Source organism: Corythoichthys intestinalis, chromosome 10 (assembly GCF_030265065.1).
Source record: "Corythoichthys intestinalis isolate RoL2023-P3 chromosome 10, ASM3026506v1, whole genome shotgun sequence".
NCBI classification, from domain to species: domain Eukaryota; kingdom Metazoa; phylum Chordata; class Actinopteri; order Syngnathiformes; family Syngnathidae; genus Corythoichthys; species Corythoichthys intestinalis.
Window position 1 is genome coordinate 49,121,975 of NC_080404.1, and position 25,417 is coordinate 49,147,391.

Genomic DNA, 25,417 nt, shown 5'->3' on the forward strand with positions numbered 1-25,417 from the left:
TTCTGTAACTCTTCACAAGCTTTTCACACACTTTTGCTGGTATTTTGGCCCATTCCTCCATGCATATCTCCTCTAGAGCAGTGATGTTGTAGGGCTGTCGTTGGGAAACACGGGCTTTCAACTCCCTCCACAGATTTTCTATGGGGTTGAGATCTGGAGACTGGCTAGGCCACTCCAGGACCTTGAAATGCTTCTTACGAAGCCACTCCTTCGTTGCCCTAGCTGTATGTTTGGGATCATTGTCATGCTGAAAGACCCAGCCACGTCTCATCTTCAATGCCCTTGCTGATCGAAGGAGATTTTCACTCAAAATCTCTCAATACATGGTCCCATTCATTCTTTCCTTTACACAGATCAGTCGTCCTGGTCCCTTTGCAGAAAAACAGCCCCAAAGCATGATGTTTCCACCCCCATTCTTCACAGTGGGTATGGTGTTCTTCGGATGCAATTCAGTATTCTTTCTCCTCCAAACACGAGAACCTGTGTTTCTACCAAAAAGTTCAATTTTGGTTTCAACTGACCATAACACATTCTCCCAGTCCTCTTCTGGATCATCCAAATGCTCTCTACCGAACCGCAGACGGGCCTGGACGTGTACTTTCTTCGGCAGGGGGACACGTCTCGCAGTGCAGGATTTGAGTCCGTAGCGGCGCATTGTGTTACTGATAGTAGCCTTTGTTACTGTGGTCCCAGCTCTCTGTAGGTCATTCACTAGGTCCCCCCGTGTGGTACTGGTATTTTTGCTCACCGTTCTTGTTATCATTTTGATGCCACGGGGTGAGATCTTGAATGGAGCCCCAGATCGAGGGAGATTATCAGTGGTCTTGTATGTCTTCCATTTTCTAATAATTGCTTCCACAGTTGATTTCTTTACACCAAGCGTTTTACTTATTGCAGATTCAGTCTTCCCAGCCTAATGCAGGTCTACAATTTTGTCTCTAGTGTCCTTGGACAGCTCATTGGTCTTGGCCATAGTGGAGTTTGGAGTGTGACTGACTGAGTTGTGGACAGGTGTTTTTTATACCGATAATGAGTTAAAACAGGTGCCATTAATACAGGTAACGAGTGGAGCATCGTTAGACCTCGTTAGAAGAAGTTAGACCTCTTTGACAGCCAGAAATCTGGCTTGTTTGTAGGTGACCAAATACTTATTTTCCACTCTAATTTGGAAATAAATTCTTTAAAAATCAAATAATGTGATTTTCTGTTTTTTTCCACATTCTGTCTCTCATGGTTGAGGTTTGCCCATGTTGATGATTACAGGCCTCAGGAGAACTTGCACAATTGGTGGTTGACTAAATACTTATTTGCCCCACTGTATGTAAAAACTGGATTTTACCTCAAAATTTTGTCACACAGCATGAACTAGAAAAAGACCAAAAGTTGTGGCACTCGTAAGTCATTGAGTTCAATGTAGGCATGAGAGTAAAATGGTGCCTTGACTTTGAAGTTTAATTTAGGTCCATTACTGGGCTCATAACACAATTTACTCATATGGTGAGTGAGACACAGTAGGCACAGGCAAGACACTTTTGTAATATAATTTAAAACAGAGTAACAATATTAAAAAACACGTAACCATACCTGTATTGATTTAGTTAATATGGCAGACTATATCATGTGTCTCGAAGAGTAGACATAACACGCAGACTTTGCTATTTATAGATGCAAGGTGCTGCAAGGTCATGGCCTATTTAATCCACTCCACAGTGTGATGCTCTAGTCTCGGCGTACCCTTAAAGCTCAGGCATCTATAGCACATTCCCTTCTGTGTGTGTCAGGGAAGATGGCCTGAAAAATCGGGATATCCAACTCAAATGTACTCCCCACAACAATACGATATTTTTAACATGACGATAACGGTAATATAACACATTGATTCAAAGATAGTTTTATTCATTATAAAACAATTTATCAATAATGTACTATGTCATGATGTAAATCTATGTGTAAAATTGATTCGATTCGGTGGTGGGGTCTATTCCCTGAGACCCCTACGCCCCTGCACATACACGCACACCCCACACACAGAACTGATACCAGTAAATCTATGTGTAACAGAATAGGAATAATTTTGGGGGAGCAGGCAATAATATTTGTTCACAGTATTTTTTTTTTTTTTTTTTTTTTAATTTTATCAATGCATTCCTTTCCCAAAGTGAACTACTGTACCAGAAAGCAGAGCATGTAGAGCTTTAAATTTGCAAATTAAAATGACATATAAATAGATAAATGCAAAAATACTAATACAGGTTAATAAAAAAAATATTATCGCGTTAACGGGCGGTAATTAATTCTTTTAATTAATCACGTTAAAATATTTGACGCATTTAACGCACATGCTCCGCTCAAACAGATTAAAATGACAGCAGTGTCATGTCCATTTGTTACTTGTGTTTTTTGTTGTTGTTGTTTTGTCGCCCTCTGCTGGCGCTTGGGTGCGACTGATTTTATTTTACGGTAGGAAGCCCATGTGACATCTCGCTCGGCAATGTCAACAATGGCGAGCTACTAGTTTATTTTTTTGTTTGAAAATTTTACAAATTTTATTAAAAGAAAACATTAAGAGGGGTTTTAATATAAAATTTCTATAACTTGTACTAACATTTATCTTTTAAGAACTACAAGTCTTTCTATCCATGGATCGCTTTAAGAGAATGTTAATAATGTTAATGCCATCTTGTTGATTTATTGTTATAATAAACAAATACAGTACTTATGTCCAGTATGTTGAATGTATATATCCGTCTTCTGTCTTATCTTTCCATTCCAACAATAATTTACAGAAAAATATGGCATATTTTATAGATGGTTTTAATTGCGATTAATTACGATTAATTAATTTTTAAGCTGTGATTAACTCGATTAAAAAATGTTATCGTTTGACAGCCCTAGTAGAAACACAACACAAAACTGATGTGACGCAAACCTTGTATATATAGTATATAGATATATATAAATTGTTCTATTGATTATACTCACTACTGTATATTTTCCTTTTTGTGGCTGAAATCTATTGTACTAACTTAAAACCTAAATAAAGAATGAAAGAAAGTAAAAAATGATCCACAAAAGTGCTTTGAAAGAGCTTTAAATTTATACAGTACATAAATAAATTGCACAGAAAAATATCACACTGTCTTACCGCACAACAAAATATTTTTTATTTCTTATCCTCAAGGTTTCTTCAGACCAAAAAACCTTGGTTGGGTCAGGGTGGTCCATCATTGCTACTAGTATTAAGTATCTGGATCGAACAATATCTAAGTTCTATTGATTTTACTCACTACTGTATATTTTCCTTTCCTTTATTCCCCTTCCGTGGCTGAAATCAATTGTACTAACCTAAAACCTAAATAAAGAATGAAACAAAGTAAAAAATGATCCACAAAAGTCATTTAAAGACGAATGGCAACAACTGCCCTGCAGTCTAACGTGGTAAGAGTCTAACCGCTTACATGCTAACATAAGCAACAAGAATTGAATAACACTCACCGATTCCCTTTGGTTAACAGTCGTGCTCACATCGGACAATAACTCATCTGTGGTAGAGGCATCTGCAAGTTGACAGAATATCATATTTTGAGGTAAAATAGCACATTCTTAAGTGTTTAGCATTGGCTACATTCAATAACGTGAGCATTCACGTACCCACAGTAGTGTGTTGCATTCAGCTGTAACTCCAAAAAGTACGACAAATAAGTGTCAATCTCGCAACTCCAAATTGCCCATTACAGTAGAGCAGGGGTCGGGAACCTATGGCTCGCGAGCCAGATATGGCTCTTTTGATGGCTGCATCTGGCTCGCAGACAAATCTTCAATTATTAAAACAAAAAAAAAAAAGTTTCGTCATGTAATTGGAAGGGCGCTAGGAACTCGGGGGAAACCTGGCGGGCGTAAGAGCCACAGGGGAACTGTTAAAAAGAGCAACCAGTAGGGGCGCTCACATTTTTTTTTATTGGCAAGCCAGTGATCAGGCGACATTCGGGTCAGGACACAACAGACACTCCATGTGTGGCTGTGGAGGACGTTCGAAGTCTGATGATGCACGTGGCAGTCAGTTGAAATAGTAGCGATGGATCTGTAGCGTGGTGCAGACAGGGATTATATGCTTCAGTCTGTTGTTACACATTTAATTTTGCTTTATTTTCATTTTTCTTATACAGCTGAAACAAGAAAAAAAAATGTCCGTCTCGCATTGCTGCGCACAGACGGCTCATTTCTTATTCGCTCTAAAATGCTGATTCTTATATAATTATATGAATAAACAAATACAAGTTTTTGTGACAAAACATTTAACTTCTGCATTTTAGACACTACTAGCATTCACTCGTCGTCCGCTCGCCATTACGAACACATCTGCAGTCACACGTAAACATACTGTAATAGTCCCGAATGTGGAAATAGGAAGGAGAGGAGTCGGTGATGACTTTCCCACTTTATTGTGGCAACCATAGAAATAATAAACAAAATAACAGCGGCATCCGCAACATGCTAACTCCGCTCTCACGGCGTACGCTCTTTCCTCCTTGCTTCCTGCTACGTTACTACTCTGCCGTCTGATGGCCTCTTCAAGGGCCCACAAATAGTTACGGACATTACAATACTTAACGATTAACATATTTCTGAACTAAACACTCAGCACACATCACAATCATCCTAAAATAAAGCAATCCGCTAATATACACTGTTAAATTATACTCTTTTTCTCACCTCAAACAATAAAAAAAATACTAGTTTACAACGTCCGTCTCACATTACTGCCAAGACAGCTGATTTCTTATTTACTCTAAAATGCAAACATATCTTGCCCATGCACGCCACTTAGCGAACGCCTCCCCCCGCTGGTTCAAAACCGTAAGTACAAGAGTATCTGTGGATTAAAATAACTATTTAAATATTATTATTAGGGCTGTCAAAATTATCGCGTTAACGCGCGGTAATTAATTTTTTAAATTAATTACGTTAAAATATTTGACGCAATTAACGCACATGTCCCGCTCAGAAAGTATTCTGCCTTTTGGTAAGTTTTACAGCAAGGCTTTTTGTGCTGTCCAACAGCGAACTCTTGTGGTCGCTTTGCAACATGGTTTATTGTTTTCAGTCCAGTTCAATATGGCTGCACGACGTCTCGGGCTGATAATGTTGTGCTTATATGATCCTTGGACAAGATTTGTCCGTAAGTATGGTTGTTGTAAAGAATGTACATATTATGTTAGTAAGCGAAATGTTATATTTTTTGTATGAGACGCTTTTTTTTTATGTTTAGTGAACCTGTATAGCGTGCTAAGCTAACGTTGTTGCTAATGCAATGCTTGTGTACTTTTTTTTGTAGTTTTACGACGGTCTAAAGAGGACAATTGTTTGAGGCCATTTTATTAATAAATCAGATGAAAAAGGAAGAAGTCTAATTATTAAGGCGTCGTTCACTAGCTGTCTAGCTTTGGAAAAAGTAGACTCTTCGGAGTGAGGACCACAGACAGATTTAAATGACAGTAGAGTGAAATGCCCACTACAGTCCTTATGTACCTTATGTTGAATGTATATATCCATCTTGTGTCTTATCTTTCCATTCCAACAATTTATTTTACAGAATATATATATAATTTACAGAAAAATATGGCATATTTTATAGATGGTTTGAATTGCGATTAATTGCGATTAATTACGATTAATTCATTTTTAAGCTGTAATTAACTTGATTAAAAATTTTAATCGTTTGACAGCTCTAATTATTATAATAATTATTATTCAATTTAATTATTATTCAATTTAATTATTATTATTAAAAAGAATGCAGAGACTTATTGTACTTTAAAAGTGTTGAAATTACATAAAATGCACATATTACTTGCATTTTTAGTTTTAAACATATTGTATGGCTCTCACAGAATTACATTTGAAAATATGTGGTGTTCATGGCTCTCTCAGCCAAAAAGGTTCTCGACCCCTGCAGTAGAGTATTATGATAGTACAGTGGTACCTCCACATACGAAGTTAATTCATTCCAGGACCTTATTTGTAAGTTGAAATGGTTGTATGTCGAGCAGGATTTTCCCATTAGAATACATTATAATCCCAATAATTCGTTCCACAGCCCAAAAACCTACACTAAATCCTTAATAAGTACTTCTGGTACTATTACAAATGGCTATTACACATTGCAAAACAATAAATTATAAATAAAAAAACGGAATAATAATGTAATAATAATAACGTAATGAATCGAGTTCTAATGTGGTGGACGTTTTTTTTTTCTGTACCTGAACGCACCGCACCGAGTTTACTTTCGCTTTCAATGTTTTGAAAACACGGTCAACTTTGGTGGTTAGGAGGCGTTTTGCGTTGGATAAGTTCTGAAATAAATGATAAAAACCTGACGAAGCTAGCGATTTCATTGGCGATGTTACCACAATAATAATTGTCATCTTAACTTACAAGACTGAGCCAGTTCACGGATACTCACCCCATGCTCATATTTTTCTATAATTTGCATCTTCATTTCAATGGTAAGTGTCCCTTTTTTCCTTTTTTGACCACCTGTATAAACCTTTTTGAAACCTGTGTTGATTTCTCTCACAAGAAAATTTGCGTGCGTCCGTCTGCGGTGCTGTCATGTCGTCATATTTCGAGCATGTCGGATGTAGAAACAAATGGCAAGTCAAATTTTACGTCCGATGTCGAAAAGATCGCGTGTCGAAGCGATCGTATGTCGAGGTACCACTGTAATTACACAGAATATAGGGAAGCTAATTGATTTCAGTGTTTCATTTCCAAAAGTTCTAGTTTTGATCATTAAAGCTTACAACGAACAAAAAACAAAGTTAACTTTCTTGAGTTATAGGTTTTATGTTAGAAAAAAAAATACTCAGAATATAGAAATGTGTGTATTAATTGAGCTTTTGAAAAGTATTGCATGATCCTACATATTTCTTTTATCATAAAACCGCAAACGAATTATTACATTTTTAAAAGCAACTGCTGATATGAATTTACTTTGTTATTATTTTGTTTCTTGCATTGCCAGTGCTGTTTTATTTTCTTGACTTCAACATGGTCCATAGTTCTTTTGTGTTATTAGATGTGTTAACTAAGAATGTAACAATAGCATACCGCAAGCAACATGTCACTTTTGCTTATTAATATTCCTGACGTTAGCAATAGTAGCTAGGCGGGTCAACCTCCCGTTTGTCCCCAATAGTAAATGAAAGGAAATAGTGTACGAACGAGATGTTTACTGAGCTAAACCTACTAATTCTGTCCGAAAATGATGTCCCTGTTGCCGAATTCACTGGTAAAGATGTGGAAGAACATACAAATGTTCAGTTAAACTGATGGCTTGAGTGTTGAGGGCTGAAAAAGACGAGCCGACCTGATCCAGAGTTAACTTTTTTATCAACACATTTTTCTTGTGTGCATTGCCTTACGCCACTGATTATGACATTCTCCTTTACCACCATATGCCCTGTCTTTCTTATATATTATATCCTCTGGTTGTTTTACGTCTCTGACCGTTCTTGGGGGCAATTTACATTGCTATTTTTGTATAGCGATCGCAAATGCTACTCAGTGACATCCAACCAACACTTTTAGTTTTTTCATTAATAACAAATCTTAATTCTATAATTTATTTACTCTTCCTAACTAAAGTTGTATTTTTACAACAGAAAAGGTAACAGTGGCAGTCGGATACCATTTTAATGTTTTTCAGGCCATTCATTGTCAGACAGAAGCAGCACGGCAAAACGCCACACTAAAAAAATAAGTAAAAATATCAAAATGGCTTACCTATTCGTCCTCTGAAGGACCATGGCCCCCAACAAAATGTATACTGCATATGAAATGTGAATGGTTTCACCTTGCTGGTGTTAAACTGGTCTTTTGGACGTCTGCACAAACTTATCCATTCTTTACAGTTTTTGGTCTCGGGAAACATATGAAGAAAGCATTCTTCATATGTCGTAATGTCTAGAGTCGTTTCTACAAGTTCCATAGCAGTGGTGTTTGATCGGCATGTTCTTTTTTGAAAGATTACCAGAGAAAAAAAGCAGAAATAACATGGTTTTTATTAGGGTTGTTCCGATCATGTTTTTTTGCTCCTGATCCGATCCTGATCGTTTTAGTTTGAGTATCTGCCGATCCCGATATTTCGCGATCCGATTGCTTTTTTTTTGCTCCCGATTCAATTCCAATCATTCCCGATAATTTTTCCCGGTCATATACATTTTGGCACTGCATTAAGAAAAAAAGGAATAAAACTCGGATGAATATATACATTCAAAATACAGTACATAAGTACTGTATTTGTTTATTATGACAATAAATCCTCAAGATGGCATTTACATTATTAACATTCTTTCTGTGAGAGGGATCCACGGATAGAAAGACTTGTAATTCTTAAAGGATGAATGCGACTTTGTATATTGTGACTAAATATTGTCATCTAGTGTATTTGTTGAGCTTTCAGTAAATGATACTGTAGCCATTTAACTGTTCTGCCCAAATGCATGACGGGAAGTGCAACCATGACTGTGCGTAGTGGTACCAATTGATATACGTATCTTCTCTGCGTTGGGAAATAACATAGGGTGTTAAGAAAAAGATCAATTACTACCTTTCTTAGGTAGGATGTTTCTAATCGTAGGGAGAGGGATTTTAAGGCTTTAGCCAATTAAAAAAAGGCTCCAAAGGCTGCCAAAATTCACTCTACTCATTTTGCGCTGCCTTTTAGCTCTATATATAGTTAAAACGGCGCCATTACAGATTGAAAGTGACAATGCGTGAGTGGGTCGTGCAGCGCATGCGTTAATTGCGTTAAATATTTTTAACGTGATAGATTTTTTTTAAAAATTAATTACCGCCGTTAACGGGATAAATTTGATAACCCTACCTTAGGCCTAAACTAAAGACTCTGGATGAGTGTAACACGTTATGTCTGTAACGTTAATTACAATTAGAAAACGATTTAATTAAAAAATATATATATATAATAAAAAAAGGCACGTCCAATATTTTTTTGCCGATTCCGATACTTTGAAAATGACGTGATCGGACCCGATCGATCGGGACATCTCTAGTTTTTATGCGAGGGCGTGTCGATAATGTCCCAGACGTAGTGGGCTGATCTTAAAAGCAATGCACTGGTAGTCTGTCTTAATTTTTACTGCATTTCTTTAGTTAGTTGTTTTTTTACCCAACTACAGGGAGTATGTAACATTTTGATGACCATGTTTTTTGTTGTTTTTTGAATGCTTGTATAAATGTTTGTGTCTATCTGTAGTATAATTATTAAAGTACCAAGCTCTTTCTACCATTTACATACTGCATCGATGCAGGTTTGCACTTGCAGCATGGTAATAGGACCATGTCTATGTTTATTTTGGTGAAATGGGATTTGTTTCCATACATCTCAGTGGGAGTTTCGCACTTGCAGCCAGAACATCGTTTTACACACATATATGCAAGTTATGTAATTGGAAGTCAAAGATTGGCAGTTGATCCCACATGGATGCATGTGCGCGTGTCTCAGGACATACGTTCACTCATTGGCTGTCAGTTGTGTAGTTAAGGATTCTATTTATATGCGCTTGCACAGTGCTGCTTTAAAGCTGAAGCACCACACTTGAAGGAAGTGGGAGTCTGTCAAATACAAATTGTACTGTGTTCATTTTGCCAGCCCTTTGTGTCACCTCACAAAGAGTCTGTTTCTGGTTCCCTAATTGGATGATGCAATGAGCGATGAAAGATGGAGAGACAAAAAAAAAACGTTTTTGCCTTACTCCAATTGCTTTCATTTTTTTCATTTAACCAAACCAGTTTTTTAGCTGATGTGTTCATGAAGCTTAACAATAAACCTTTCATTTAATCATTTATTTTTGATAACATTACTCACAAATAGGGATTTCCCAGTCACATAGTTTTGCACCCTGAGGCACCTGTTTTTGAGAATCTGCCGATACCGAATCCCGTCTTTTTTTTTTTTTTTTGAACAAAAGTTCCAAACATGTTACAGTACTGTACTGTTTACAGTTCAGCTTTTTCCTAGAGTATTGCAGAGGATAATATATATACCGTATTTTTCGGACTATAAGTCCCAGTTTTTTTCATAGTTTGGCTGGGGGTGCGACTTATACTCTGGAGCGACTTATAGTAATGTGTTAATAACTTCACACATATCACACATATCATTTCACATGTTATTTTGGTGTTTGAAGTAGAGCAGGGCGGTGAACCGAAAATTTACCGTTACCAAAATTCTTCACGATGACCGACGTAATTTTGACCACGTCAGTAAATGTAATAAAACAAGAAAATATACTCTTTTCATCCCGTTTTGACGGTGTTGTTCAGCTATGTTCATTCCCCTTTAAGAAAGCAGTCAGTGTGCTTACGTATGGAGTCACATGGTTTTCAGGAAGCCAAACAAACAGAAGCCCGGTAGGCTAACGCTAGCGGCTAATGCTACAAGTAAACGTGATGGAGTCGGGCTTAAGGGAGCTTCGCCAAACTTTCACCCGAAATTAAGTAAACTCTTGGCGGGTTCCAGACGGGCTTTCACCCGCTGTCGTCCCTGGTTCTCACGATTTCAGGAGAGGATGCTTTCAGTGCTTTCTTCCGGTAGGCAAGCCACAGGCTAACGCTAGCGGCGAACGGTACAAATGAACGTGATGGAGTCGGATAGCGGCTCTAACCTTGTCGAAACGGCTGAAATTAATGAGTGGACTGGGCACGGACTTCATGTAGCAATCGTTATGTCGCGTTATTTGGTATCTCTGTGTGATTTCTCTGAAAGCTTTCATGATGGTAAAGCACTCAGCATAAAGTATAATCCAACAGTGAAGCATATTTATACTGTAATATGACAGTTTAATGGCCACAGCAATTTTTCTGTATGTGTTTGCTTTATTCTGCCATCATAAAATCTTAAATGTTTCATTAGCATCAGAGCAATACAGCTTCAATCTGGTTGTGTCTGTGTGGGGGGTGCATGTATTGTTCTGGAAAAAAAAAAAAAAACCTTGACGTAAACACTTGTGTTGAATAATTATGTCATAGCAGCCGTTACCAATAAATTTTCTGAAGTGTATTGTTAAACCTGCAAGTCATTTGTGTTACAATGACATGTTTGCACAGTCGTCATATTGATTTTTATAATGTTGTACATTTTTCAAGTCATACAAGCTGTTATAAATGTTCACACTAGAATTCTTATTTTTTACAAGATTTTTTTATACTTAATGTTTAGACTTCATGTGCAATTGTTAAATTTAAAGCTGGTAAATAAATTTTACGAGAAACGGTTAATTTGTATTCCATGCATTGATTCAAATTTTCAAATTATATAACAGTCCGCTTGGGCGAATTTATCGTCATTTATCGTTATCGAGGTAAATCTGCTCAATTTATCGTGATAAGTACTTAAGGCTATATCGCCCAGCCCTAGTTCGGAGTGAAACTGATGATTTGGAACTTGTTAGCATATTCTTCATGCTATAGTTATCTGAATAACTCTTAATAGCTATGTTACATTAACATACTGGCCATGTTCGCATTTCGTTGTTCATGCATCATGTAGCATCATCATACTGTACATTATTCAGCATGTTGTTCTCTATTGTATTTGTATTTTAAATTGCCTTTCAAGATGACAAATCTGTTCAATGTGTTGGATTTTTCTAGATTTTATCAAGAAAATTTCCACCAAAAATGCGAAATGCGGTTTTTTTTTTCCTTTTCATTGCGCATTTTTTGGCTGGTGCGACTTATACTCAGGTGCGACTTATAGTCCGAGAAATATGGTATTTTGTTTCTATTTGGCAATGCTATTGTAGTTGGGGATTATTTTGTTACTTTCTAGCTCTTAAAGCAGAAATGTGACATTTCATAACATGCCAAATAGGGTCACAATTAAAGTAATTAAACATTGTCCAACAAATAAAGCATGAAAAAATAATTTATATGTTGTATATTTGACAAAATAATCACATTTCCGAAATTCGAACCTGAAAGAGGATGAACTCGGAAGTGATACGTCACACCGGGAACAGCGATGGCAGCTCCATACATACGGCCGCCATACAAAGCCCTTCAAACAATGATTCAAACAGCGATATAAGCGATAGCTCGAGCGCAAGGGAGGAGATCCAAGTTTTTGAAGAGTTGGAGGAAGAAGAGGAGGTTGGAATTTCATGTTGGACCTAACATGTATTAGCCAGACGCTAATCAGGATGCAAACAATGTGCCTAGACTACCTGACATGGAATGGATACAAGACCCATCGAGATTATGTACGAAGATTGGTAAGATATAGGCTATTATTATTTTCATGATTTGAAGATGCAGGCATTTGCACATAATTTTATGTTTTTGTCTATCTGATGACATGGTTAAAAAAAAAAAAATCAGACTTCATGTTCATTTTGGCAGATCCGGCAGCTGTCGTGCATATAAAATAATAATATAAAAACGTTGGGGGGAAAGAAGGAGATTAGTCGTTGATGGCTTTCTCCACTTTATTGTGGCAACAATAAGAAAACAAAATGATAGCGGACTGCCGCCACATTCGACCGTGAAGTTTTGCTTCTCGCTCATCTTCCCCTCACCTCCTAGTACTCACAGCTCTCCAGTCCCAGCGTCTCTTAAACGGATCGTGCATAGTGTCTTGTTGTGAGCTTTTTGTTGACAAAGGTATCGAACACACAACGTCCTGACCACTTTGTTTCTTTATTAACACATGGAGCTAACAGTAAGAACACAGCTTGGGGCTCTCGGGAGCAAGTGGCGTCTAATGGCGTGAGGAAATGCAGTTTTTTCACACAAGCGAACAGATTACAAAGTACCACTTCAGTGTTGTCCCGAGACTACACTTCCCATGATTCACTGCGTGACCTGCGCGGTCGCTGATTAGCTGCCAGACATTAACCCAACACGCTTGTTATTGTCACCTGTCAACGGCTCTCGTACGTAAAACACAAACTAGAGGCTATCAATCGATCACCGTGAAAGAAACGCCGAACCATACAAATGCAATGCAATGCTTGAAGCATGATGGTGGAAATACATAATACAAATACAAAAAAATGTGCACAAACTCACCGGCGGTGTGTGTCTCTTATGGCAACGTGACCGTGAATCACCACGACGCCGACCCGCTTATATGCACATCCATACCCCTTTCCGAATTGACAGTGGATTAACCCTTTCGAAGAAGATCGTAGATGACGCACAATTTACACACGCTTAACCTAGCGAACGCAACAACAACTATGATCAGGGATTGCCACGAGTTAACTTTCGGCTAACGTCGCTAGCTTATACTGTTCATTCCACAACAGTTGGCAGCTCTGCTTTGACAAAGTCATCTATCCAAAAATCACACGTACTTCTTGGCAAATCCTTGATCATGAGCAGACCGGTTAAGGAAGCAGGCATCTTCGAAGTGTTTGCAGCAGAGAACCCTACTCGATGATGGTTTGAAATTTATTTGTTTCGTGCGAACGAAAGATGTCCATTTACGTGCCCTGCTATCCTTTGGCCACTCATACAACTTTTCGTTTGAGTGAGAACAAAACATCGCCACACACCGCCGTGGAATCTTACCGAGAAGCAATGCAACAAACAATACTGTTCTATGGCGGACTTCCCTCGCATTTCCCGTTGTGACATAATTTCCGAAGATTGCCAAAGAAAAGCATTTTCGTTGTCAAGGGCGTTGCTATGGGTTAAACAAAGAATCTGGAAGGGTTGCATTAAAAAATAAATAATAATGAAAATATGCTTATAATTGTTTAGCCATTGATATTATTCAAAAACATGGTTGGCCAGTCTTAGTTCACATTTCCGCTTTAAATAAATATTTTAAAATTAAAAGTCCACTCCTTTTAACCCAATTCCGATCCTCTGAAAAATTATCCGATCGGCCCGATTTCTGATCACGTGACCGAATCAGGGACATCCCTTAAATTCACAATTCTTTTGTTTCTCAATTTCTCAAGCTATTGAATTGGTTTCACTGGCTGCCAAGCAAAATGAACAAGTTATTATAAAGGCGGCCAGAAAGCTTGTATTTTTGTTAATTAGGTTATTATTTTTTTTTTTTTAAGAGATTTTTATTGCTCTTTAACACTTTTGTCGGCTTTAACACCCCTGGAGTTTCACAATACAGATGTGACATTGAATGTGGGTGCAAAAACAATGAGTACTTTAGATGGCATACAGCTCATTAAAAGTTTGCCTGAAAAGTTTCCCCAAACACTATAAAGAGAGCATTCCCACACTAATAGAATATAGAGACTCCTACAGTTTTGTTGCCATCCAGTATATCCTCTCCCATATGTTACAGCAACATAACCACTCCATGTTCTCTACCCCCCATTAAGTATGCGTGCCTAAGAGTCTGTTGCTAAACACACAGGGGGTAGGAATGGGCTCTGTTTTACTAGAAAACATTATTTTTTCCACCAGCCTGATTCAGCTTCTAATCTAAAGAGTCCATATTGTGGCCCCGAGCTTACAATCTGCCATTAATACAACTATGGCCCCTGAGAGATGAACCTCGACGCCTAACCAACAGGAAGGTTCAGTCAAAGATTTTGTAGAGAGAATGAGTGAAAAAATTGGGATGCACAATTTTGAGCACTCTCTTACAAATGGGAAGATGATCTTTTTGACTCTTCGGGACTAATAACTCAAAAACAAGGTCTATACAAAGCAGAGAACAGTATAACAGTATGAATACGCTTCTTTAAACATTTATATCATTGTAATTACCGTATTTTCCGCACTATAAGGCGCATCGGAGTATAAGGAGCACCTTCAATGAATGGCCTATTTTAAAACTGTTTTCATAAACAATGATCCCTCGTTTTTCTCAGTCAATGGAGACCAGAACCCGCCGCGATAAGTTAAAAACCGCGTAGTAGCATCCCCCGCTGCTCCCCCCACCCCCAAAAAATTCCCATATTGAATTATTTATTCAGATTTAGCATTGGAAAGCGATATATAAGACATGTTTTTTTTCACTTTTTTCCCAAAGTGCAATTAAAAAAGAAATCTTTTATGTAAAAATTAGTGCTGTCAAAACTAACGCGTTAACGGGCGAGAATTAATTTTTTAAATTAATCACGTTAAAATATTTAACGCAATTAACGCATGTGCGGAACGACCCACTCAAGCATTGCCGCGAACAGACTGTAATGGCGCCGTTTGACGTATATTGAGAGCTAAGGGCAGAGACAAGCAAGTGGAGTGGACGTAGGTGTTACCGGCACCCGCCAAGGGGGCCGCTGTTATTTTCAATGTGACCGGCATTGTCAGATTGAGCAGTGAGGAAGAAAGTGGTCGAGTGAGAGAGGGAGCAAGAGAGTAGAGAAAGTGCGCAGTTAGCGCAGGCTCAAGTGCTGCGTCCCCCACATGCTTTTGTTTTGTTTTTAAAAGTACCCACAAAAAGCCATCCAACGCTTCTCGGTGTTTATATGTACGCCGCCGTCTTCCTCAGGAGGAAATCGGACAAACTGAGCCAACCGACGACTATGATCCAACATGAATCGCGGGTCCATAGCACTGCCAATTACCAAGAAGGGCGAATTGGTAACGCAGGCATTTATTGGAGCCGCACAATTTAATAGAATAAGCGGTGGCATCTCCTCCACAACTGTTATAACTATTGTGGCAAGCGACATGGGGAAGTATAACTGGAGATGATCTTTTTCTTAACACCATGTATTATACTAAACGCAGAGAAGATATACCATTTGCAGTAACCACTGTGACTCATGCTTGCTCAAATTCCCATCATGCATTTGGGCAGTTAAGAACATTTAAGTCGCTACAGTATCATTTAGTGAAAGCACAACAAAAATAATATTCCTATCTCTCAAAAATAAAATAATGTTCACGAAAAGCGCTCAATGCAAAGAGAACTGGCATTCCCAATCAAAATAGCTATGCAAACTAATACTCTATTCAAACATTAAATTTAGCTCAACAAATACACTAGATGGCAATATTTAGTCACAATATACAAACTATCAAAATTACTATAACTTGTACTCACATTTATCTTTTAAGAATTACAAGTCTTTCTATCCGTGGATCCCTTTCGCAGAAAGAATGTTAATGTTAATGCCGTCTTGTGAATTTATTGTTATAAAAAACAAATACGGTACTTATGTACTGTATGTTGAATGTATATATCCGCCTTGTCTTATCTTTCCATTCCAACAATAATTTACAGAAAAATATGGCATATTTTAGAGATGGTTTGAATTGCGATTAATTATGATTAATTAATTTTTAAGCTGTGATTAACTCGCCCGTCTGCGGTTCGCTAGAGAGCATTTGGATGATCCAGAAGAGGACTGGGAGAACGTGTTTATGGTGATGATACAGATGAAACCAAAATAGAACTTTTTGGTAGAAACACTGGTTCTCGTGTTTGGATGAGAAAGAATACTGAATTGCATCCGAAGAACATCATACCCACTGTGAAGCATAGGGGTGGAAACATCATGCTTTGGGGCTGTTTTTCTGCAAAGGGACCAGGACGACTGATCTGTGTAAAGGAAAGATTGAATGGGGCCATGTATTGAGAGATTTTGAGTGAAAATCTCCTTCCATCAGCAAGGGCATTGAAGATGAGACGTGGCTGGGTCTTTCAGCATGACAATGATCCCAAACACACAGCCAGGGCAACAAAGGAGTGGCTTCGTAAGAAGCATTTCAATGTCCCGGAGTGGCCTAGCCAGTCTCCAGATCTCAACCCCATAGAAAATCTGTGGAGGGAGTTGAAAGTCCGTGTTGCCCAACGCCAGCCCCAAAACATCACTGCTCTAGAGGAGATCTGCATGGAGGAATGGGCCAAAATACCAGCAACAGTGTGTTAAAAGCTTGTGAAGAGTTACAGAAAACGTTTGGCCTCCGTTATTGCCAACAAAGGGTACATAACAAAGTATTGACCAAATACTTATTTTCCACCATGATTTGCAAATAAATTCTTTAAAAATTAAACAATGTCATTTTCTGTTGTTTTTTTTCCACATTCTGTCTCTCATGGTTGAGGTTTACCCATGTTGAAAATTACAGGCCTCTCTAATATTTTTAAGTGGGAGAACTTGCACAATTAGTGGTTGACTAAAAACTTATTTACCCCACTGTAAGTCTGGGAAGTGTTTGAATTTTATTCTTGACTGGTTGATCCTCTTCTATCAGTTCAATGTATGACTGTTTAATTATACTATTTTAACACAATATGCCCAGGTGAAGCATTTGTTTAAATTGTATTGTTTTTGTGTTGTTTCTTCATTTCTCTGATGTTTTTATGCTGTAATGTCTCGGCTCAAGTAGATGTGGAGTAGTAAAACTGCAGATAATGTAAAAGATGAACACTGAATGAAAACATTTATTTTACTACATTGCTGATGGGCCACTGGGGTTTCATTTTACCTCATATAAACAAACGTGGAGTTGTGTTCACTTTACCAACTTGTTATTGTAAATATCCACTTTGCACAAAATGAATAAAGGGAGATGATTGTCCGTAATCTATGTTGGTCAATAACGGCTCCTTGTTAAAAAAATAAAAAAATCAAGATCTAGCGCTCTCTCCGCAGCTCTTCAAGACCGTGGAGGGTTTTTCACTTTCATATTTACGAAGATGAAGCAACTCTTCAAATGCAAATAAGCAAACACACATCCCCTTCACAATTATAATGAATAATTTAAGAAGTTATCACTCGCTAGGAAGATTGCTTCAATTCATGATGCACTGTAATCCTGTGCAGTAGTGCTAAGATACAGTGGCTCTTCTTTCTCGAGAGTGGATAAGTCTAGCCTACTCTGTCCCTCATGAATAATCACTGCACTCGAGGCCATGCTTGCACTACAGGAAGGGCAAGCAGGGGGAGGCAGGGCTTAAAGGCAGAATGTTCGGATTGCAGATGGAGAGAAACGCGCGACCACTGCAAGAGACATCCAGTTTGGAACAAAATGAATCAGGACCAGTAAAAGTTTTTTCTTTAACACTTTCAAGAAAATGTTAATTAAAAGCACGAATTTTAAAAGCTTAATTCAGAGCAAAGGTCACGCTGAATACCAGAAGACTCGGAATGAAGTTATTTGGATTCAATGTTGAATATTACAGCACAGCAAATGTGTTTAGCATTTTTGTCTTCTAGTTTTGAGGTTTCGATTCTGGGTTCCAGCCTTCCTGTATATAGTTAGTATGTTTGCATTTTCTTTAAATAACTCCTGCTTCTCATGTTCCAAAAACCAAGAATATTTTAAATGAAATAGGAAATAGGTGTGTGAATAAGAGTTTAACTGAGTCACCTTGAATTAAATTTTTTAGATATACAGTATTGAACGAATCTGACCTTTTAGCCAAATTGCTGGAATCATCCCAGCTGAACCACGCTGACGCAACTCCAACAACCCGGGCCGGCGACACCCTACAACCCGGCCAAAAGGCCAAACTCTGCGTGTTCACCTGGAAAGCTGGAATAGGCTTCGAAGCACAAGTTGACAATTTATTCAGGTCAACAGCGATCAAACGGCAAGGGAAAACAGCAACAGACCCAGACGAGGATGCAGACTGGTTCCAGGGTCGCTATATCACAGGTCAACAAAAGATTCCAGAGAAAAATGACAACGGTTAGTTAAACATTCAGTCTTTTTGAAGGCTCTCGCGGGGCAGGCTTTGAGCAGGAAGAAGGGTGTGTTTGGACGTTGTCTAGGATTATCCTCTATTGCAGTTTGGGCTGTTTAGTTCGTGCGTCACAGTTGCTGAGTCATCGTTACTGAGACAACGGGAGTGGGTGATTTTGCCCGCCTCAGCATCAAAGGGGGCGCTTGGAGTATTATCAGTTGTGTTATCAGTTGGATATCGGGCCGGAGTTTCTGATAGAACAGGACGTTCCACCATTTGTTATGGACTATCTTTAACTGATTGTGGGATTTGGTGTTGCCGACGTTGGCTTGTAGATGTCTTGCCTATCACCTGGTTGTCAGCGTCCATCTTGCTCAGTCAGCTACATGACGCACACGTTGGGCTTCCTTGGTCAGAAGGCATCATGTATCTCTTATGCCCTATGTCAAATATATTCTGCTTGTTTTCCTTAAACGATGATATAAATGCTATTTATTTTATATTGAGTAAGCTAGAGTAATACAAACAGTCAAACAGTAAATATGAGAAAATATACTGTTCCTTCAATATGTACTGTATAGACAAGTGCCGATTACCGGTTTCAAGGTAAACTGTGGTATGAAAATGTCACGGTTTCAAAACCACAAAAATTTTCTGTCGCAACGTCCCTAGCTATTTTTTATGTTCCAAAAATGCAGGGAGAAATCCCTCGCTTGCAGCTGCAAGGTTCGACGCTCCTCCACTGGTTATTGCTTAGTGTCAGTAAGTCAGTTTTGCTACACAATGGCTGGAGGAGGTAAAACTCCTGAGCTTTTTCCCCCCATCGAAGAAAACAAAATCGCTGGTATGGGAATACTTCGGCTACAGAAAAGTTACAGACGACCGCAGCTTACAGGGGGATGGCCAACTGACATGTAAAACATGTTTGCGGAGGGTAGCTCCCAAGGAGGCAATATCTCCAATATGATTTCGCATTTATACAGAATTAAATGTTAGTAAACACTGTCATGAACGTTTCACACCAGCTACTAGAGTTAACTCCAGCGTGTTTAGTGTGTCTAGCGGCGGTAAAACATGTTTTTTTTTCTCTCTGGCAACTGTCTGTGTTGAGAAAGAGTGTGTGCATAATGTAAACAAGATACGAGTCATACACACCTGCTTTTTATGGAAAATAATTCAATTATTTTTGTTCTAATGGAAATAATGTTGAGCTGTGGCTGTGAGTTTAGGCTCACTTGAATGCATTTATTTAAAATGTATTCAGAGTATTTCAGGTTTTTTCTAAAATGTATTTTAACTTAACATTATACGGATTTTTCAAATTGTTAATATGTTTTGAAAAATAAAAATCCTTTTCAATGGATTTTTTTTTTTTTTTTTTTAACCTGGATATAGATTAAGTTTATCATACCTTTAGAATCTCATACCGACACAAGCCTAGTACTGTATCAATTGTCAAATGAGCAGCCAAATTATTTCCTCTACCTACTCTATGTTGTCTCATTTGATGACACATTTCCCTTTTGTGGCGCCAGAGCCTTCACACATTGACTCTCATTAAAAGTTTTACCTGCACAAGAGCTGCAAAAGGGCCACGGTAGCGCGATGAAGTCCTGGCCCCAAGAAAGTTTATATCCTCTGACCATAAAGCAGATGCCACATCCAGTATAACAAACATGGCAGTAGAGGAGCTGGAGTTAGTGGCTGGGGCAAGGGAAGTCTGGGCTTCCTTGCTAAAGCTGCTGCCCCCGCTACCCAAACTCAGATGAGCGACTGAAGATGGATGAAAATATCAGCATATAGTGACCAAAACCCATATTTTTTTAATACATTCACTTGTAATGTTTAGAAGACATTTTGATTTCCAAATTGCTCACAATTATACAGGTAGTCTCCGTGTTGCAACATACCCAATTTACGTGATTTCGACTTCACGAAGCCGCAGCGTCAATGTTTATTTTTATTTATTTTTATTTTTTTAATAATGCTGACATTCTTTTTGTGATGCATGCTTTTATTTTGGCGCAGGACGCGTAGAGCAGATAGTACTTCCGCACGCGAGTAAGAGCGCATGTACGCACGAAGAACATATTTGCACACACGAAGAAGAGCACAAGTACTCATGAAAAAAGAAAGCTTTTGCGCACACGAACAAGAGCGCACGGACACACACACACACACACGAGGGGAAAGAGATGCACACTTGTTGCTTGTGAAGCATTCGCAGAGGCAACTCCTGTATATAACACCTTTGTACTGTTTATTGTGCGTTTTCGGTTGTGGTCGAATAATTGGAGCGAGTTGATGTGATTGTTTTTGATGATGTGCGAAAGCTAACTGGTACATACTAATCGTTTGTGTGGATTGTTATTGCTGTATTAGCAGCTAGTTATAAACCCAAATTTGAATTGCTGTTATTGAAGATGAAACTGATTTCATTTCATTTTCTTTTTTAGTTTCATTTTGCAAGTGTAGATGTCACGAGCAGCTGAATAATGTCATCAGCATGTTGATGACACCGAAACACAGTGTCAGCAATAAAATTAACTTACAAGAATATTTATAATAATAAGTTGAAAATGAGCGTTTTTCTGTTTCCCTTCATTCTTGAGGGGAATTTTAAATCAGGCTGCTTAGGACAGCTATACTTTTCGCCAAGATCGTCATCCATTGAATATGGCGCGCCCGCCGGTGTCATGCCAATGTAGTTACCCCCGTCAAAAATTGTATCCCCTGGGCGGAGCCACTGCGCTGCGCTGATTTGCTTGATTTACGTGTTTTGGTGATGTAGTTATCTACGAGGTTTTAAAACATGGCTCATCCATCAAAAAACAACTTTTGTTTCTGTCGTAAAACGTAACATACGTACTGAATGTAAAAAAAGTCAAATTTTTACTGTTTTACTCGTAAGATGACCTATAACTGTTATTACTGTAATTTAAGTCCTGTATGGAGTTTCTCCAGTTTAATAAACGTCGATGTCCAAAATATATAATTGTGGTTCTTTTCTGGCTTCAATTAATTGTTTAAGTCGACATAACTCATTACGAATGTGTGTGTGTGTGCGCTTCCGCAGCCAGGGGATACAATTTTTGACAGGGGCAACTACATTGGCAAGACACCGGTGGTGGCTCTGTTGTTATTAGCGTTTTTAGCTGGGCAAATTGAAACTCTGCTCACCATTTGGCGGTGCTCTCTGGCATTTCATGGTCCACATTTTCCATCCGTGGTTCTTGCTCAGTAGTTGTCGCTTTTGAAAGCTTAGGTTTGAAAAAATTATCTATATCCATCTTGGCTCTTCGGTCCTTGGGTGGTTTTGAATCTAATCCTGGTTCAGCACTCTAAGCAGCATTACCCTGTGTGATTTCTAAAATGGCGACAATCAAAAAAAAAAAAAAAGTTGACCGCGATGGCCGACGCTTCAAGGATAGGTGTATATTGGACTATTTCCTCAATAAAACACGCAACAACTGTGTCTGCCTCATTTGCAAAGAGACAGTCGCTGTTTTCAAAGAGTTCGATGTGATGTGACAATATTACCGAACAAGACACGCTGACATGTACGACATTACAGGGAAGATACGCAGCGAGAAATTATAGCAACTTGAAGCTAGTTTAATTTCACAGCAGCAGTATTTTGTAAGAGCCCGAGTGTCGAAAGAGAACGCCACAAAGACGAGACTGTTGAAATTATGAATTTAAAAAAATAATAAAGCAAATGTGACACACAGAAGGGCTTGCTAAAATTTGTTTAAATATATTGTTCTACGTAAATCAGCCAAGGTAGCCCCCCGCATTTTTACCACACCAAATCTGGCCCCCTTTGCAAAAGGTTTGGACACACCTGTTTAACTGATGATCCGTAGACGAGGTCAGCTTCTTTCACTTGGTACCAGCTAAATATTATTCAAAATGTAATGATGGTGGAAGAAATAAGCATCTTGAAACCCTCTAAATATATATTAAATGCATCTTACCAGATATAAAATGACTACTACATAGTCTGTGGTAATCGTTTGGAGCCCAGTTTTCTCGTCGAATTGCAGCAGTCCATCTCGCTCTCCTCTCCGGGTCTCTCGGAATACGGTAGAACTTCAAGTCTCTCCGTCTATCTTCTCTGTTATTGCAACCAACCGCCACACACGCCTTCACCATTTTGATTATTAATGCTAACGAGCAGAAAAACACGCCATAATAGGAGGAATCTACGTAGGGGTAATGCTAAAATCCGACGAGTAGACGGACAACATGGGGCGGAGGCGTGGTTGTGACGTCATATGAGTAGGGTCTATACTACATACATTACTTATACATTTAAATTAGGGCTGTCAAAATAATCACGTTAACGGGCGGTAATTAATTTTTTTAATTAATCAGGTTAAAATATTTGACACAATTAACGCACATGCCCCGCTCAAACAGATTTAAATGACAGCACAGTGAAATGTGTACTTGTTGTGTTTTTAGGAGTTTTGTCGCCCTCTGCTGGCGCTTGGGTGCGACTGATTTTATAGGCTTCAGCACCCATGAGCATTGTGTAAGTAATTATTGGCATCAACAATGGCGGGCTACTAGTTCATTTTTTTATTTAAAATTTTACAATTTTTATTAAAACAAAAACATTAAGAGGGGTTTTAATATAACATTTCTATAACTTGTACTAACATTTATCTTTTAAGAACTACAAATCTTTCTATCCATGGATCGCTTTAACAGAATGTTAATAATGGTAATGCCATCTTGTTGATTTATTGTTATAATAAACAAATACAGTACTTATGCACCGTATGTTGAATGTATATATCCATCGTGTGTCTTATCTTTCCATTCCAACAATAATTTACAGAAAAATATGGCATATTTTATAGATGGTTTGAATTGCGATGGATTGCAATTAATTACGATTAATTAATTTTTAAGCTGTAATAAACTCGATTAAACATTTTAATCGTTTGACACCCCTAATTTAAACAGATTTGCTTTAAATGTGTGTTGCTTTATTCTAGACTTTATTCTAAACATAAATGCAAGCCATACCACTATGAATGAATACATGGTAACATATTCCAACATTTTTTTATTTATTTTTTTAATCCCAAACCTCTCGTCAGCCTTATTGTGATTTGATTGTTCTAAATTTTTACTCAAAGAGCAAAATATCTCAGAAGTAAAAGTGTCATGTTCATTAAATCAAGGCTAGAACAAGTAGTCCTAAAGAAATACAGCCGTTTTATTTGTGTCAGCTACCTCTGCTTGCATATTGTATTTGTATTTTCACAATTCTGTTTATACCCTGCTGTATTTGCATTAGTTTGCTGTATTTAGCACAAAGGGACTCGCTGCAGTGCAAATGCGCAGAATTAGCTTTTGGATTCCTTTGAAGACTTTCTTTTTTTTTATTACCAGACTCAGCCTGGAACCCTTGATTGCTTCTGTGCAAAAGGGAGGCTTGTTCGTCTCCTCCGTGAACACGAATTTCGAGGGGAAGCGAGAAACAGAGCTGCTTGTGATGTTAACCATAAAAGTGGCACAGCTGAGTGCTTTTGCAATGTATGAGGTTTCATATCATCAGGCTTGTTGGTCCCATGGGTGAGTCATTAAACAGGTCATTGGCTCAGAGGCTGGGGTCAATATTTCATTTTCTGGATGCATAATTTGACATTTCTTTATTTCGGGGGGGAAAAAAAGCTCTTTAGGTCAAACAAAAGAGCAACTATAAGGATGGTGAAAGAAAAGCAACAGGACTTAACAGTGTGGTTGACAGCAGCTTCTTCAAAAAGCTCTGCAATCACCTGCTGTGCTTCTAATACCAATCTGTCCTGCCAAGAAAGACGGAAAAGAAATGAAGCTGAAGCGCAACATCAACAAAAAGACCATGAATCAGGATTCATGCTAAGATTTGGGCTTTTGTGTAATTGTTTTGGTGGTTGCCTTCATGGTTTTGGTTAGGGTAGCATTTCGGTTTAGAGCAGGTCCGGCCCGGGGGGCCAAATGCAGCCCGTGGTCAAATTTCATCCGGCCCCCAGCCCCTGTCATAAAATCAATAACGTCTGGCCCGCACACAGACTTAATAAATCAGTCAGCAGTACTGCTACCAGCATGTGAAGTAGCTTACACACCAAACGCTGCTCCTCATTTACCCACCAAAAGTCAGCAGCACTCTAAACAAAATCACCCCATCTAACCCTTACTTCCAATTTTCTAAAATGGCTAATTGCAAACAAAGGCTAATCGCGAGATTGTTGAAATTATTAATTAAACAAAATAATGAAGCAAATGTGACACACAGAATGGCTTGCTAAAATTTGCTTGTTCTACGTAAAGTAGTGCTGCAAAGATTAATCAATTAACTCGAGTATTCGATTAGAAAAAAATGTTCAAATTAAATTTTGTTGCTTCGAGTATTCGTTTAAAGTGGCGTTGTAATGGTTTGTTTTGAAAGTGTTTGCATTTAGTTTTATTGATTAGGGTGGATACACTGCCCTCTAGTATGCCTCTTTTCACATGGCTGAATCCGACTGTTCCCTGTTAGGACCAACATAAGTTTTTCTTTGAGCTAATGTTTTTTTTATGCATTCATGATTTAGTTTATGGGTATATTTAGCTGTTTTTTGTAGGAATATGTGTCTGAACCATTTGTTAAGAGCATTGTTAAACATTAGCGTTTTATAGCATTTAAGCTAGCTGTCTTTTTCTATGTAAGTTAGGCAATTGTTCTTTTGTTGTACATAGATCCTCATTTAAAAAAAAATACCGTTTGAGGCTCAGGTATTT

At 38.2% G+C, this 25,417-nt stretch overlaps 1 protein-coding gene and 1 long non-coding RNA gene across 4 annotated transcripts in view; one reads left to right on the forward strand and one right to left on the reverse strand.

The window, feature by feature from the left end:
- zgc:171482 (zinc finger protein) overlaps positions 1-25,417 on the forward strand; it is a 218,175-nt gene that overhangs the window by 34,593 nt on the left and 158,165 nt on the right. The window lies entirely within an intron of this gene.
- The window catches only part of LOC130922755 (uncharacterized), a 39,019-nt gene that overhangs the window by 9,727 nt on the left and 3,875 nt on the right, over positions 1-25,417 (reverse strand). The window contains exon 2 of the long non-coding RNA XR_009064575.1: positions 3,496-3,557. This is a non-coding gene — a long non-coding RNA (uncharacterized LOC130922755). The remainder of the gene's footprint in view (positions 1-3,495; positions 3,558-25,417) is intronic.